The sequence below is a fragment of the Protopterus annectens genome, chromosome 10.part0, assembly GCF_019279795.1.
Source record: "Protopterus annectens isolate FY-2018-M chromosome 10.part0, PAN1.0, whole genome shotgun sequence".
In the NCBI taxonomy this organism is placed as follows: domain Eukaryota; kingdom Metazoa; phylum Chordata; order Ceratodontiformes; family Protopteridae; genus Protopterus; species Protopterus annectens.
This window is the reverse complement of record NC_056744.1, coordinates 557,633,615-557,650,690: the sequence shown is the minus strand read 5'-3', so window position 1 is coordinate 557,650,690 and position 17,076 is coordinate 557,633,615.

Sequence of the window (17,076 nt, the reverse complement as noted above, 5' to 3'; positions counted from 1 at the left end):
CAGAAGTAAACTGTGTGGGATCCTGAGTCTTCAGATTCCCATATCGCTGTTTATTAGGTGCATGATGATGCATTCCATAGCTTTGCATGACAGACTTGTCAGGCAGTTGGGGCGGTATTTCCCTGGGTCTGTAGTCACACCTCAGTTGTGGAGAGGGGTTACTGTAGCAGTGCACAACTCAGTACGGAAAAAGCCTGAGGTGAGACTGCTTGAAAAAGGCACACAGGTGAGGTGCCAGGTCACTCTGTAGTTCATGTAAAACACAGCCAGGAATATTGTCAGGTCCCATAGAATCTGTATTCTTGGCCATGGACAGTGGTGTTTAAACTGTGCAGCAGTAATACTGGGTACCTGGCAGTATACTGGTATTGTGATTGGTCCTTTGGGTGGGAGAGAGGGGTAAAGTTTGCACTTATTATGTCAGCCAGTATATTGACAAAATTTCTTGGCTCAGTCTAAAAGGTACCATTGTCTAGTAGCTCAGAATAAATCTTGGTATTGCCATGGAGATTCTTTACATAACTGTATGAGGCCTTGTGGTTGTCTTTACTATGTGCTCCAATTCTGTTCTCACAGCTAACTTTGTAGTATTTGATGAAGGATCTCAACTTTTAATTGAGGCTGATAAGGGTTATTTCCAGTCTTGTGACTTCATCTTATTCCATATCGGTTCCCTCCTTCTGTTGTACAGTTTTTTTATGGCCAAGGACGACCACATTAGCTTCCTTTTTTGGAGGTGAGAATCCTGCTTCTATCTGGTATGGCGGTATCCATGCATTTGTGCACGCATTCATAGTGCATTGTTGTTTGATTCAGCAGTAATGCAACTAGTCTCCATTTGCATGGCTGCTGTGAGGTTAGCCACTTCTGTTTTTATGAGGCCATGGCTAGCTTTGGAAAGGCTTTTCATGGTGGTTACCTGTGCAGGGGGAGTGGCAGAGCTGTGTATTTCCAAAGGTGATTAATTTGTGTTCACATATAATAAGGGAGGAGTTGACTATTGGTGTAGAGCAACAATCGCCCATGTTAGCAAGGTCCAGGTTTATGTGATCATGTGCATCGATACTTGAGTAGCTTTCCCAGTTAATGGTAGGGTAGTTGAAGTCAACCAGTATAAGAGTGTTAGGCTGGACACTAATATTCTCCAGGGTGTTTCGGTACATGGAGTGTGAGTCTTGGGACATGTTTTGGGACCTAAAGCATACTATAACCTGAACCACTGTCTTACTCAGTGTTAGCTACACCTGCAGGATCTGTAATGCATAATGTTGGTCTACCACTCAGGAAGTGTGTGCATCCTTAATGAATATGGAAATACCACCACCTTTGGAGCTTCAGTCCAAGTTCTGCAGTCAAAAGTTGTAGAATGAGTTATAGGCTTGTATTGCAGGGGTGCTACCTGTTGCCTTTAACCAGGTCTCTGTTACAGCAAAGCTGTAATTGTTCCCCATTATAAGGAATATTTCCAGTGAGTGCATTAACAGATTTAGACTTCTAGTGTGCAGCAGCATGAAACTCAGATTGCATGTGTTTGTAGTTGTCATATATTTCTGTTTACATATATATAGATATATAGATATATATATATATATATATATATATATATATATAAAGAGAGAAAGAGAGATAGACCGATAGATATGTATGTATTTATTCAACTTTCTATATATATGTGTGTATGCATATATGTAGATACAAATGTATATATATATATATATATATATATATATATATATATATATATATATATATGTGTGTGTGTGTGTGTGTGTGTGTGTGTGTGTGTGTGTGCATGTGTATTATATACAGATTTGTCCATTTGTCCACATATATGCATCTCCATACACATATACATGTACATATAGAGAATCTGACTGATTCTACAGACTCCTTTCCCTACTGTTGAATAAATGTACTAACTGATATTTTTGGAATGTCATCCCTGTTTTATAGGTCTCAGATGGTGTAATGGTATATTGCTTTGATTGCAATTTACAGGGCCCTGGGTCCAAGACTTGGCAGGCCTTTTTATTTTGTTGCAAGGCAGAACAGTTCTGCTGGGGGAGGAAGGGATAAGGTCAATAATTAAAAGACGTCCCAAGTTTGGGCCCCGTCACCCCCATTTAGACAGCCTTTGGACAAATTTGTTGCAGTAAGAGGTTGAGAGTGTGGATCTGATGTCTGACTGCAGCACCTAGATATATATATATATATATATATATATATATATATATATATATATATATATATATATAAAACACTGACAATGAGAAAATCGACACCACAAAACTGACAGTTGAAAAACATGACAGTTCACATGCCCGTCAAACCACAATCCTGACAGTCAACACAACAAAACAAATTCCTTTTCCAAAAAACACACACACAACACAAGCACACCAAAAACCTTACAAACCTACACTAAACCTTACATACACAACTATCTATGCAATAACCTTAACCTAAACCCTAACCCTAAGGTCCGTCACTATCAGACGCTTACCTTACCCTGACGTCCGTCACTATCGCATACTTACACAGTCACACTCGTTTCACATGTCGGTGTCTTCAGCGTCAGGATTTTGAACTGTCGATCATTTCTGATGTCAGTCTTCCGGTGTCGGTGTTCTTGTTATCGGCGTTGCAAGCTTTCGATGTTTTCAGTTAGATCTGTATATATAGATATATATATATATATATATATATATATATATATATATATATATACATACATACATACATGGGTCACTTTCATTTGACCTAAAGTTCATTTACCGGACAGAAATTTCAGGCAGCCCAATTGTCTGACAATTCATTTGCCTGACAGTTCATTTGCCCGACAATTAGAAAAAGGCAAGTAAAAGGTATTTGTCCTTTTACCCACTGTAGTGTGATCCTGTAGTTAGAATATATAGTTTTGGAGTGGGGGGCACTGACCCCCACACTGAGGGGTATGGGGGTCTACTTTGGTTTTATATTGTGCAATTTTTTTTTTATTGTGCACTAAAACCAACGTAGGTGAGGGGTTTGCCCCCCTACAACCCCCAACTATATATTCAAACTCCAGATTCATACTACAGTGGGGAAAAGGACAAATATCTTTTACTTGCCTTTTCCTTATTGTCGAACAAATGAACTGTCAGGCAAATGAACTGTCTGGCAAATGAACTGTCAGACAATTGGGCTGCCTGAAATTTCTGTCGGGCAAATGAACTATCAGGCAAATGAAGGTGACCTATATATTATATATATATATATATATATATATATATATATATATATATATGTGTGTGTGTGTGTGTGTGTGTGTGTGTGTGTGTATGTGTGTGTGTGTGTGTGTGTGTGTGTATGTGTGTGTTTATGCATCTCCATACACATATACATTTATGTCTATGTATAACACATGACTAATGTTAACTAACCTTTTCCCTACTGTTGATTGACTCCGCTGAATGATATGTTTGAAAAAAAGTCAGATGCATCTACAGCTCAAATGCCTTAGTGGTAAATTGCTGTGACTGTGTTGATTAGGATCCTGGGTTCAAGACTTGCAAAAGCAGATTAATTTGTTGGTGGGCAGAGCAAAGGCTGTTGAATACAGAGTGATTAAGGCACTTTTAAGCAGTTGTAAGTGGGTTTGCACAGGTTTTCTTGGTGGTAAGCAATGGTAACTTCCTGTTAAATATGCTGACAGACAGCCTGAAAAGTGCTTAATCTGTGTAGGCATTGCTTAGCACCCTGGAAACAGGCTTTCTCCTGCTTATGCCCATGCTAATTTCTATAAAAGAAAAGAAAAAAGGCATAATATTAAAGTGGTGAAAAAGGGGGCACAAAGAGGGATAAACAATATGAAAGATAGCTAGGGATATGCAGGATGGGTGTAGGGAAGGTGCATAGCTGTCCATTTCTTCTACAGCAACAGCTGTCCATATATACTGAATTTGGAGGTATATTTGTATACTCAAACCCTTGAGAGAGGGGTGAGGACAACAATAATGTGTTGTGAAGCCAGTTAGACCAGATTACATGTGCCCAGTGGAAACGTGTGCAAAATAGATATGTATGGGGCAACATTTTTTTTTTTGGGAACAGATTGCCTCTTTTTTTAAGGTGAGAGTGGGATGTTGAGGAATGATAGTAGATATATTTGGGGAGGTAGGTTGGGTAGGAAGACAGACGAGACAGACAAGACAGCATACAGGTGTGGTATATGACACATGAAGGGGTAAACAGCTTGGATGAGGAGGGGTGTTTGGTAATAGGAAGCGCACAAGCTCCCAAACGGATACAGTGTGACTGAAGTCCCCATCCATGGACAGTCACCACTGCACCTACATGGCACCGAAGGTGGCTGTGCTTGCGGCTGAGCAGGAGGGGCAGGATGATCCTCTAAATGCACCAGACGGCCCTCAAGCTGGCATAGCTGATCTCACAATTCCTTGCGGAGCTTGCTACACACCAAACCCTGGACCTGAATCCGGGTGACAGGATCTTGAGTGTGCCCGCATTTAGGGGGCAACAAGCCCCATCTCCAGAGGTGGTACCACCCAGAGGTGGTGCAGGACCAGCGAATGCAGAGGTCCTGGGGTGGGTATCAAATGTGCTGAGGCCCAGTGCCACGGCCAGATAAGGTGGGAGAGACAGATCCACTGGTATTGGCGTTCCTAGATGTGCTATGGTGTTGCAGTTTTAGAACATATGTTTGTTATTAATGGTAAACACATTCCAGGATTAGTTATAACAGCATGCATTAGTATTCCCATTAACCCAAAACAACAGATTTGGATCATTTGCATAGCAAACAGGACACATGCATATATCGAACCACAGTGGGCATTACACTGGTATGCAGGTTAAATTGATAGCCACAGGCCAGCAATGCTAGTATTTGAACAGGGACCATTAATTGGAATACATTTCAACATTTGTAAAACAATAGGGCACATGTCCCAACAGTAGGTTTGTTGGAAAACATATCCATTCATTTATGTGTTTACATTATTGGTGAAGATAAGGTGGGGGGGGGAGATATCAATTAACAAATGTAGATTCTTGCAGTCTTCTCAGCTTTAATGATAATTGTTCTAATCATTACTCTACAGGTATTATTACAACAACCTATGGTCTTGGATTGGGCAATGGTATGTTTGTACACAGTGTATAATTACAGCCTTCTTATAGCTACTTTATACCTTCTCTTACGTCGAAGACCTGTGGAGAATGTTTGTTAATACTACCTGACTGTTTCTACCCATATTCACATAGTCAGAGTTACATATGTGCACTCATACTGTGAGTGAGTGAGTGTGTATGTGTGGGTGTGTGTGTGTGTGTGTGTGTGTGTGTGTGTGTGTGTGTGTGTGTGTGTGTGTGTGTGCTATTGACATACTCTGCCATGATTTCTATCAGTCACGCTGGTTCTTGACAGTAGAGATCAGTAGCTGTGACAGCATGGCACTTTTGAACATTTCTTGGGGGTGACCACTTGGTGTATGTACTTATCTTGCTGTTATTTGCAGCCTTGGTATTGGACCATGGGTGTTGGACACAATATAACTACAGCTTTCTTATAGCTACTTTATATCTTCTCTTACCTGGAAGACCTGTGGAGGGAATGTTTGTTAACACTACCTGACTGTTTCTACCCATATTCATATAGTCAGGGTTAAATATGAGCACTCATACTGTGTGCATGAGTGTGCACGTGTTTGCGTGTGCGTGTGTGTGTGTGTGTGTGTGTGTGTGTGTGTGTGTGTGTGTGTGTGTGTGTGTGTGTGTGTGTGTGTGTGTGTGTGTGTGTGTGTGTGTGTGTGTGTGTGTGTGTGTGTGTGTGTGTGTGTGTGTGTGTGTGTACACTACTGCCATACTCTGCCTTGATTTCTATCAGTCACCCTGGTTTTTGACAACAGAGACCAGTAGCTGTGACAGCATGGCACTTTTGAACATTTCTTGGGGGAGACCACTTGGTGTATGTACTTATCTTGCTTTCATTTTCAACCTTGGGAGTCAACTGTGGGTGTTGGACACAGTATAACTACAGCCTTCTTATAGCTACTTTATACCTTCTCTTACCTTGAAGACCTTTACGTAGACACTACCTGACTGTTTCTACACATATTCACAAAATCCTTGTAGAAATTATGCATACAGCTTACTAACACTCCCGGGATTCGAACTGTGGTGCTGTTTCTGCTAAAAATAAAAGTTTGTGTTTCATCAGAAGGAGATATTGAGAAACTGATGTAATTTTCTTGAATTATTTCTCTCTCATTCTCTTTTGTTGTACAATATGATCTTGTAATTACAACATTCTTACACATACATTCCTATACATACATTTTGACATTGGACAGTGTGGAAAACAGTGGTTAACACAACATTACTATTCAGATATCAGCTCTTGGTGCATGAAACATTTCATATCAGTTAATCTTGTGTCTTACAGAGGCACTGGGCTGGATTCACGAAGGCTTGCACAGAGTCTAAGAGTAGAGTAAGACTCCATGCAGCCAACATGTCTGCCGAGCGATCTAGGAACAGCCGGCAGGGGCGTGCAAGAGAGCTCCTAAAATGACTCTTACAGGGACAGGGCTAGGTTATGCAAATTACCTAATTTGCTGCTGAAAGTTATGCAAATGAGGTAAATTTGCCATCCAGGAAACTCTAACCTGTCCGAGTAAGAGTAGTGTTATTTGTAGAAATGTACTCCATTGTCAACTGAGTACCGTTCTGCAAATAGCAAAATGGAGCCGTGACAGCTCCAAATAAAGGATGCATCCAGTTGAGGAAGCATGCCAATGGCCAAATATACAGCCATTAGCAATCCTTCCCGTTGCAAAATAAAAAAAAAGTATTATTTTTTTTTACCGTGATCCCTGAAGTTTAAGCGTAGCGCAGTGTCGCACAAAAGTGCTGTGCTCTAAAACACACACACACACACACACAAAAAAAATAAAAAACAAAAATAGGCATTTTATTACAAATATACATCTGCCATGCAAGTGAATGGCAGGCTGAAGACAACATGGCTACTGTGTAGAGGTTGCTAAGGGGGAAGCTCAGTCTAAGAGATGTAACCAAGCATTAGTAGGCAATCCTATGCAAATGAGGGTAAGGATAGTGAATCCCAATTTCACATGGCATATGAGCAAAGTCCATGGAGTGTAAGAGTAGGATAAGGGGAGTATCAGAGTAGAAGATAGGTGACATCATGAGCGGGGTATCTATGAAAGAATGTAAGCTCATTGGAGCAGAGTGGCATGTGTTTGCTGTCAGTTACCCATCACTGGAAGAGGTGTGTCAACAGATATCTTAGCTAAAGGCAAGAAATTGAAGGTGTATGCCATGGATAACACTAAAGTTTCTTGTAGAAGTGCCTGCAATGTATATGCACACGTGTGGGAGCCTGTAAAACCGAGTAAGACTGTGTGCACGCATGTCCGCCTGTGTGTGTGTTTAAGCTGGAATAAGCAAGTGTAAGGTTGTTAAATCCTGTGTAAGCGCATTTGTGCCTGTGTGCACACGTTTAAGCTGGAATCAGCAAGTCTTAAGCCATGTAAGCATGTGTGTGTGCGTGTGAGCTTGTGTGCACGTGTTTGCGCTTGTATACATGGGGCTGACCCCTGTGGAAATAGAAAGGGAAAAGAAAGCACAACAAATATTAGGAAGTTAACCAAGGAGAACCAGCAGAGCTAGCAGGTGAAAACAATCAGAATCAGCCAATTACACAGGCAGTACACTAGCCCGGTCCAGAACTTAAAACTCTGCAAACAACTTTCCACTATGTTTTTCTCAGAGACACTGAAACACTACAGTAAGCTAATAGAAGTGAAAACTGAAAAAGCTTTACTGAGACAAAGAAATGTTAGGGGCTGCCATTGCTATTATAAGGCGACATATGCAACATGCTGAGGGTGGTGACAATGCGAATGCTGCTGAACAACCCACAGTGAGGAGACGGAGAAGAGTGTACAGGCCCAGGGTATCCTACCGGGGGCTAAATGAGCTGGAGATAGTGGAGCGCTATAGAGTGGACAGAGACCTCATGCAGCAAATTGTTGAGCTGTGCAGGACATGTCTCACACACAGAACCAACAGAGGGGAAACCATCCCAGTGGAAACCAAGGTATATGTTGGCCTAAAAATACTAGCAACAGGTACCTTCCAGAGACCAACTTTTGATATGATGGGGATTTTACAGGCATCAGCATCCGGGGTACTGTACCAGTTCCTGAATGCCATGTCAGCACATGTCGGTGATCATGTATATTTCCCCAATTCCCGTGAGGTATTGGCCAGCAATATGCGTCTTTTCCAGCAAATAGTGGAATACCCTGAGGTAGTGGGTGCAATAGGCTGCACGCACATATGCATCAAAACACCAGCCGGTGAGTGGGGTAGGGTCTACTTTAACCACAAGGGTTTCCCCTCCATCAACTCTCCAGGTCATGTGTGATGCCCAGGGCATAATACTGAATGTGTGTGCTGGCTGCCCTGGAAGCTACCATGATTCCCATATCTGGCATCTGACACAGCTGTACCAGACATTTGCCAATGGGGGCATCTCTCATGGTCACCTAGTGGGGGATGCTGGATATGCACTGGAGCCGTGGCTGATGACACCCATCAGAAATGCACACACACCTGAACAGGAACGCCATAATGAGGTACACGCACAAAAACAAAATGTAATTGAGCTTGTGTTTGGGCTGTTCAAGTCACGGTTCCAGTGCCTGGACACATCTGGTGGTACCTTGCAATACTCACCAACTACATGTACCCAAATAGTCATGGTATGTGCTATGCTACATAATATGATCCTGTGAAAACAGCTGCAGCAGGAGCAGCATAGGGCCAGGCCAAACAGCCCCTCACCATTGCCAAGGCCATCACAGGCAGAACGTGACTTGGAGGAGGAACAACCTGAGCCTGCCCCAGTAGGCAGAAGGAGGTGTGCCCAGTATGCTTTGGCCTTGGCAAAGAGGCAATGCATAGCATATACACTGGCTCAGTAGGAACCCTGGAAATGATACCTCTCTCTGACTTGCACATATAGTAAAAGGGATGCCTAACTTGACACTACCTGTTTTCAAACATGTATAGGGAGTGTACTATGTGCATCCGACATAGGCAGCCCTGCAGCACCACCTGAGGCATGATTGCCATGTTTTAAGCAAAATAAAGCAGTGCTAAACAGCTTTTACCACTATTTAGTATATGTAAACAAAATTGCACACACTAAGTAGCACAACGTTGGGCAATGCTGAGCAATATTGGCAACATTCAGCAATGTTGGTTAATGTTGAGCAATGTTGGGCAAGTCTGGTTAAAGTTGGGCATAGTTGAGCAAAAGCAGGTAAACATGGTCATATTTGCTTTACTGTTCCTTAAGCAGTCTGGTCTGCCCAGTATGAAAATATGAAACAGTGACAGTCCTCGAACCCAGGATACTGTGCATTACAGTCACAGTACTGAACCACTAAACCATGACAGTATTTCACTGGTCAGCCTGTATGAAGAAATGTTGATAAGTCTATGCAAAGTGCCTCATGGAAACCCCACAGGCACAGCATAATCCCTGTAGAGTTATGACACAAAGGTGAGCCCTGCAGTAAAAATACAACTTGATTTACAACACACATATAATAGTATAAATGTTAATATTGGGCGTGTTCACACACGTCAACAAATGTAGTGGATGTAACACAGCAACATACTGAAAGATTACACTGGGCATGCTCACACACTTAGGCCATGTCTGAGTACAGTAGTGGGCCACACATATCTGGCAGTTGCATGTGTTAACCTAGGAACCTTTCACAGTACACCAATCCTGACTTGTGCTCACAGTGATATGACAACAGACACATATATAATATAATGGAACCCTGTCATAATCAAATATGTACTACAGATACTTAGGTTGTTCATAGAAAGTTGAAAAGCAAAGAATATAAAAAAAAACAAAATCAGTATCATCAATAAACAATGTGCACTCCAAACACTATCGAATCCAGGTCATGGAAAGATTATCTTTGAAGGAGTCCATACAGAACCATGACACTTCCTTCATCTACATCATAAATAGCAATGTACACTCATATATGTCCTGAGTCAGGGCCAACTGTAAATAACTGACAATGCCAACATCCTAATAGAAAGGCCCATACATACATACCCACCTCCCACTGACAAAAGGACCTATCATCATACCAGGAGATATCACATGTAGAATGGGTAAACAGCTCCTTGCAAAGCTGAAAACATGGCATCAATTGGATTACATTGTGCCCTATATGTGTCATAAGTGAACCACAGAACAAACAGACCCTGCACCTAAACAGTCTGTTGAGCCTCATCCTCTCTACAGGATATGAAACTGTTGAATGGGTTACAGCAACATATGGCACACTACACAAGTGTTGGTGCACAACAGGCCAAGGGAACTATAGTCTCATAAGTCGATGAAGTCTGATCTGCAAGGCCATGGAGTCCATCATGATTGAAGTCAGAAACAGAGCTATTGGAAGCCTATAAACACACAACCCTACCAACTTTGGTCTGGTCATGGGCAGATCATGTTTCCCAAACCTGGTAGACTGTTTGCAAGGCAGCCACCCAGGACATACATCAATGAAATGAGCTACACACGTCCAACATACACTTTGAATATGCCTTCTCCATCATCCCAGACACATGTCATACCCACAAAATCAACAACCTGTGCATAAATCTGTATTGTCATTGGATGGATTGGCAACTGGGCCACAGATAGATCACACAAGGTAAGAATTGTGGAGTCCTGTTCAAGCTGGTAACACCTGCTGTCCCCCATGGCTGAGTCCTGGGATTGCATAAAACTAAGTGCACACACATTACCATGTCTAGTTGATGATGTCAGCATTCCACAAATATAGCAGTGGAAATAAAAGCTCCCATTAAAGCATATAGCGCATCGTGTTAATGTGTATCTTTCCAATTTCATAACATAGTCAGGTAGGGGGTTGAATCCTGCAGTTGCTGAGTATGTTTGTGGAAATATGTGTCTGAGTGATTTCCTTTGAGAGTATTGCCCTTTTTGGAGACTAGGCAAACTCCTTAAAAGTGTTATAGTCCTGTTTGGCAAGTCTGATGATGTCTGCATCCTACAAATATAGCAGTGGAAATCAAAGCTTCCAGTAAAGCATATAGCGCATCGTGTTAATGTGCATTTCTCCAGTATTATAACATAGGTAGGTAGGGGTTTGAATCCTGCAATTGCAGAGTGTGTGTGTGGGAGCATGTGTCTTTGTGACTTCCTTTCAGAGTATTGCCCTTTTTGGTGACTAGGCAAACACCTTAAGAGTGTTATATTCCTGTTTGGCAAGTCTGATGATGTCAGCATCCTACAAATATAGCAGTGGAAATGAAAACTCCCAGTAAAGCATATAGCACGTCTTGTTAATGCATATATCTCTAGTATCGTAACATAGGTAGGGGTTTGAATCCTGTAGTTGCTGTGTGTGTATGTTTCTGTGTGATTTCCTTTAAGAGTATTGCCCTTTTTGGAGACTAGGAAAACACCTTAAAAGTGTTCTATTCCTGTTTGGCAAGTCTGATGATGTCAGCATCCTACAAATATAGCAGTGAAAATAACAGCTTCCAGTAAGGCATATAGAGCATCGTGTTAATGCGTATCTCTCTAGTATCATAACCTTGTTAGGCAGGGGTTTGAATCCTGCAATTGCTGAGTATGTGCGTGTGATGCTGTTGGTCAATGTGTTGTGGGTTTAGCTTTTACTACTGTATAACAACAGTATGTGTATTGCATACTTCAGGTATCTGTGTGGCAAATACACATATGTACATGTGACATCAATTAGTTCATAGGTGTGAAGTATGCTTTCTACATGAATACATCTGTTACCTATGACAGATTGTGCTACTGCTTCTCAGACCTTCAGTCACATATGTATGTTTGTGACAAGGCCAGCCACTGTAGTGATTTGTGGCCTAGGTCATCAGTGTCATACACACCCATGACAGTTTCTATTGAATAGTGTGAGTGAGGGTTCATGCCTTGGGTATATTTCAGACATGTTCAAACACAACAAAATCTGTCAATAATGGACATTCATTATGGGTGTACAGCAACTTTGTGGATATGCATACAGACCCCTCATTGGTTATGTGCTACACTGAGGAACTTCAAAATACCTATGCAAATGTGAATACCAAAGGACAAATGACATAACACTTGGCTGTATGTACACATCGGTACCCATTCTACATGTTTGGTGCTACTACCTATGTGGTACTGTTGGGATACTAAGTTTATTAAATGTGGATGACTATGCTATGTTTGGCTTACAGCTTTACAGCATGGGTTGGGCAACAGGTATCTGTCTGTATTATACCCTTGTGGAGGATAAGTGTCTCATCCAGAGAATGCATTGTAGGCCACTGTATGCATTTCCAGATGTGGACAGACATATCCCTAGTGTGTTTGCTTGTACCTAAGAGGGCTATATGCCAAACAGGAGTGGTCCCGGGAATAGGTGGTGGTCAATACCACTGGTTACCGGTATAGTATAGTACCGGACGGATCCAAATGCTACTGAGTTTCCTACATCTGTGTGTCAGTTGTCAAGACATCATTTAACAATTGGTTATAGTCAGGCTGTTGAGATTGTGTATACTACCAGAATGCAAACCAATGACAGATAGTAACAGTATCACCCACAACATAGTGTCAAACCATGTCATACACACATGTGTACCCAAGTTAAAACATATGTGTATTAAAATGCGTACCAGTCAGCAATAGAAACAATGAAGTCTTGACACTGTGTAATACAGGGCATGTCACCCTTCCCATGTGTCCACTATGCACGTACATGCAGACAGTGCACCTCCACCATGCTCATAAATGTACACCTGCAAATCTGTACTGCACACATCACACACGTACTGTCCACTCACCAGCATATGCTGCCAAAACTACACACATCAGCCAAGTGGCACATGGGTGGACAATACATTTTTGGAATTAACACTGTTGTAAAGAATACTACATTGATAATCATAGCTTTAATGCATCATGCCTGCTCAGATATACCTACAGGGATATCATTACACTGTACTGTTGACAACATGCTAACATTGCTACACTGCTATAAAGTCACCCTGTGCATCAGCACCATGTTAACCTGTTCCTGCATCAATGTTACAGATGACAGGAGGTGGCATAGTTTCATCATATGCACAGGGTGTGTTGTTGGTTTGCCAGAGCCCGACATTGACCCATCCAATTGACATGTATGTGTGTGTGTGTGTGTGTGTGTGTGTGTGTGTGTGTGTGTGTGTGTGTGCGTGTGTGTGTGTGTGTGTGTGTGTGTGTGTGTGTGTGTGAGGGACAGCAGTACAGCATGGGTCAATGTTGATGTAATATGTGTGTATGTGTTAGCCCTTTGGTGTTTGGATTATGTGTGTGTGTCTGCATGCACACAGTTCCACCATGTGGCTGCCATATAGGGCAGGTTGTGGGACAGCCACAGACTGTACCTGCCAGGCTGTACAGATCACTGTCTCTGGCCATGGACACAGTACCTGTGTCTGGTAGGGGTGCAACAGACAGTATTGGGTACTAAGCCAGACTGGGTACTATCATCAGAGGTAGAGGGATGTAGACTGGACCCATGTCCCTGCTGGGACTGGCCAGAGCCACGTGCATGTGGTCTTCTATGATGGTCTATTGACAGACCTGCTTCAACATTGCTGGGGCTGGTACTGCCACTACAGGAGCGGCTGTGACTTATGTGTCGCCCGCGATGACTGCAAGCTGATGATGTTGCTGGCATACATCCATGTCGATGTCTCAGCCATCCTGCACTGTCCTGGCACATGGACATGACATTGTGGAGGACATCTAATGTCTCCCCTCAACATCTATTAATGACCTCGGTGTAGTGACGCACTGCACCTGCAAGGTCACAGATACTGTCATTGATAGCAGTGTTATGGGCCCTCTGCACCCTCAGTCCCTGTCTGGTGTACAGTTCCATATGTGCCTGTGCCTGCATTACAGCCCGGAACATACCTGAGGTTGTAAGACCTGTGGGGGCACGTCTGCCAGGGGCATTATGACCAGCAGTGCTCCCACGAGAACCCCTGGACATCCGCCTATGTGGTACTGTTCCAGGAATCTGGGTATGGCTGCTGTGAGGGGATGCATGTGCCATAGATACTACTGTATGCTATCCCTCAGCTAAGGCCATTGGTGATGTGGGATATATTGGCAGTATGAATGTGCGCATAGATGGTGTGAAAAGCTGTGTACTGTCGATTGGCGTGCCAACGACAGACCCTATCAAACCTGCCTGTGCCACAACACATGTTTCATCATCTCCACTATTTGTGGCAGTGTCTTCAGGTTCCCTGCTGCACTCAACCAACACAACCTCAGCAGCTGTGAGAGGGAGACAGGAAACACACTTTACAATCTGTACTTGATGTTAGCACACATGCACACATGAACACATGCACACATGAACACATGCACGCATACACATATGCACACATGAACACATGCACACATGAATACATGAACATGAACACATGCATACATGCACACATGCACACATGCACACATGAACATGAACACATGCACGCATGCAGACATGAACACATGCACACATGCACACATGAACACATGCTAACAAGCACACATGAACACAAATACACTACTCACTAAAGTAGACACACACACACACACACACACACACACACACACACACACGCACACACACACACACACACACACACACACACCAACAGTAATCCAGAAAATACACATTAGTGGTTGATGGTGGAGTACAGTATCACAAGCCAAAGAGTCCTATCACACGTGTCAGCATGCAAGATGTGTGTTGCTCAGCAGCATTCAGTGTGAGTGGAGAGAGTCTTTGTTAATAACAGTATACATGTGTTTGATGCATGTGTGTTGTTCAATGATTGGCCTCACCCTGGAACACAATATGTACATGGACACAACATTGCTGTGCAAGTATTAAATGCTTTTCAATGTCCTGTGCACCATCACTCACAGGTATACATACCATGGCTGGATGCACACAACTGTCAGGTGTATAGCAATGAATGCTATGTGTTGTACTGTAGTTACTGTAACTGGATGTAGTGTAGTACCATTAGCCATCATCAGGCAGCATCATGTGGTCACTCAAGGCTACTAATGTGTGCCACACTGGCAACTATCTTGCTGTACCTGAACTGCAGCACTGTGGCTACATTAACCATTTCACAGGAAGTTGTTACATGGGTATGTAAGGTGTTCACTAGGGAGCATTGCTTAACATGAATGCCTTGTTTGTTGAAGAGTTTTGCAATGCCCCCATGATAGATCTCTACCCCTCAGGTATAGTATGTGTGCTGTGTGGATGACATTTGGGATACTGGAGTCTGACCTTACAGCAGGTGGCTAAATACGCCATGTGTATCATATTAACACGTACTGTGTATGACAAGGTGGTGTATGTTATGTGCATTTGTATTGACTCTGCCTATACAATGTCCACTACAGTGTACCACAATTGTTTGGGATGCTCTGTGTATAGCATGTGTTTGAGGCAGCTACTCATGTTACTGGGATGTGCATAGTCCTACAGAAAACTTGCAGAGCATGTATTATGTGTAAGTGTTTTACATGTGTATATGGCCTACAACTCACCCATGACATTCACATGTTATTTGCCATATTAAATGTAGAACACTCACCAACATGGGTCTGCTGTCTTGCTGTCACACCAGAGGGACCTAGAAGGATATGAGACAGTTTGTCAGTGTCAACAACTGTGGCATTGCTGCTGTGAGTTTGCAATTTTACAGTAGTACAACGGTTGACAGTCAGAGGCATACAGATTATTTTCCAAATTATCAGTATTGCACAACACCAGGCTCCACATCTTCCAAATACACAGTACACATCTGACATATGCATGTTCTAACAATTGAGCTAACAGTAGTCTACAGATATGGCATGTTACCTACACGCTCCGAGTCAACTTGCTGGGTGACTCCGGCCTCCATGATGACACATGTCTGTTGTAGTGGTTGTCCAGGAGCCACCACCCTGAGGAGCAGCTCTTCCACTCTGGTGAGGGGCGGGTGTGATGCTGCACCACCACCTGTGGCAAGGTGTTGTCTGCAGACATCAGAGGCATGCTGCTGGACATGTCTGATTAAATCACTGCAGTGATGGCGTACCTGCTCATAAGTCGGGTTATGCATGCCTACGTCATTAACCTGATGGACATCTTGCCACAGTGCAGTGCGCTCATGCTGGTCCTGGCTGGTTCTGGAGAACAGCAGGATGTGATGTTGTAATAGGGTGGATATAATTATTTCCTCCTCTTCAGGGGAATATGCAGGATTTTGATGATGAGACATGTCCCTGGAAGACAATAAAACAATTATTGTGAGCACGTCTTGTGGCACACTTATTCTAAAGTACAGATATCAATGAAATGCCATATATAGCAACCTATTGGCTGTCAGTAGATACACACTTTTAATACCACACATCAGTGCTCAGCCCACAACTTCCTGACAGTGCCTGGCACATTCTATATATTAAACCATGTTCTGCACAGCAACAAAGTGAAACCAGTATGTAAGACTATACAACAGCACATGGCACACTGTATGTGACACAATGCACCACCTAGTCATAGGAGGTATATATGAAGCTAATGCATACAGAAATATGTCATTCATTGAAATGATTGTAAAGTGCAGTTACAGTACTACCAGTACACCACACTACTTGTTGATAGCAAACCCCTAAGTAACATATGTGCACATTCATCAATATACGTGGCGTACTGCTGTACTACACTATACATGTTGCTAGATATGCACTTATATCCTGTAACACACATACGACCGAGGCCATGTTACAGGCATACCCACACACACATCAGACATACCTACAAGACACAAAGGTATGGCAACCCAGATGAGGTTTACCTGTGTACCATACAGTACTGTGTGTCAGCACTTACAAAACCTTATGCCTGGCAT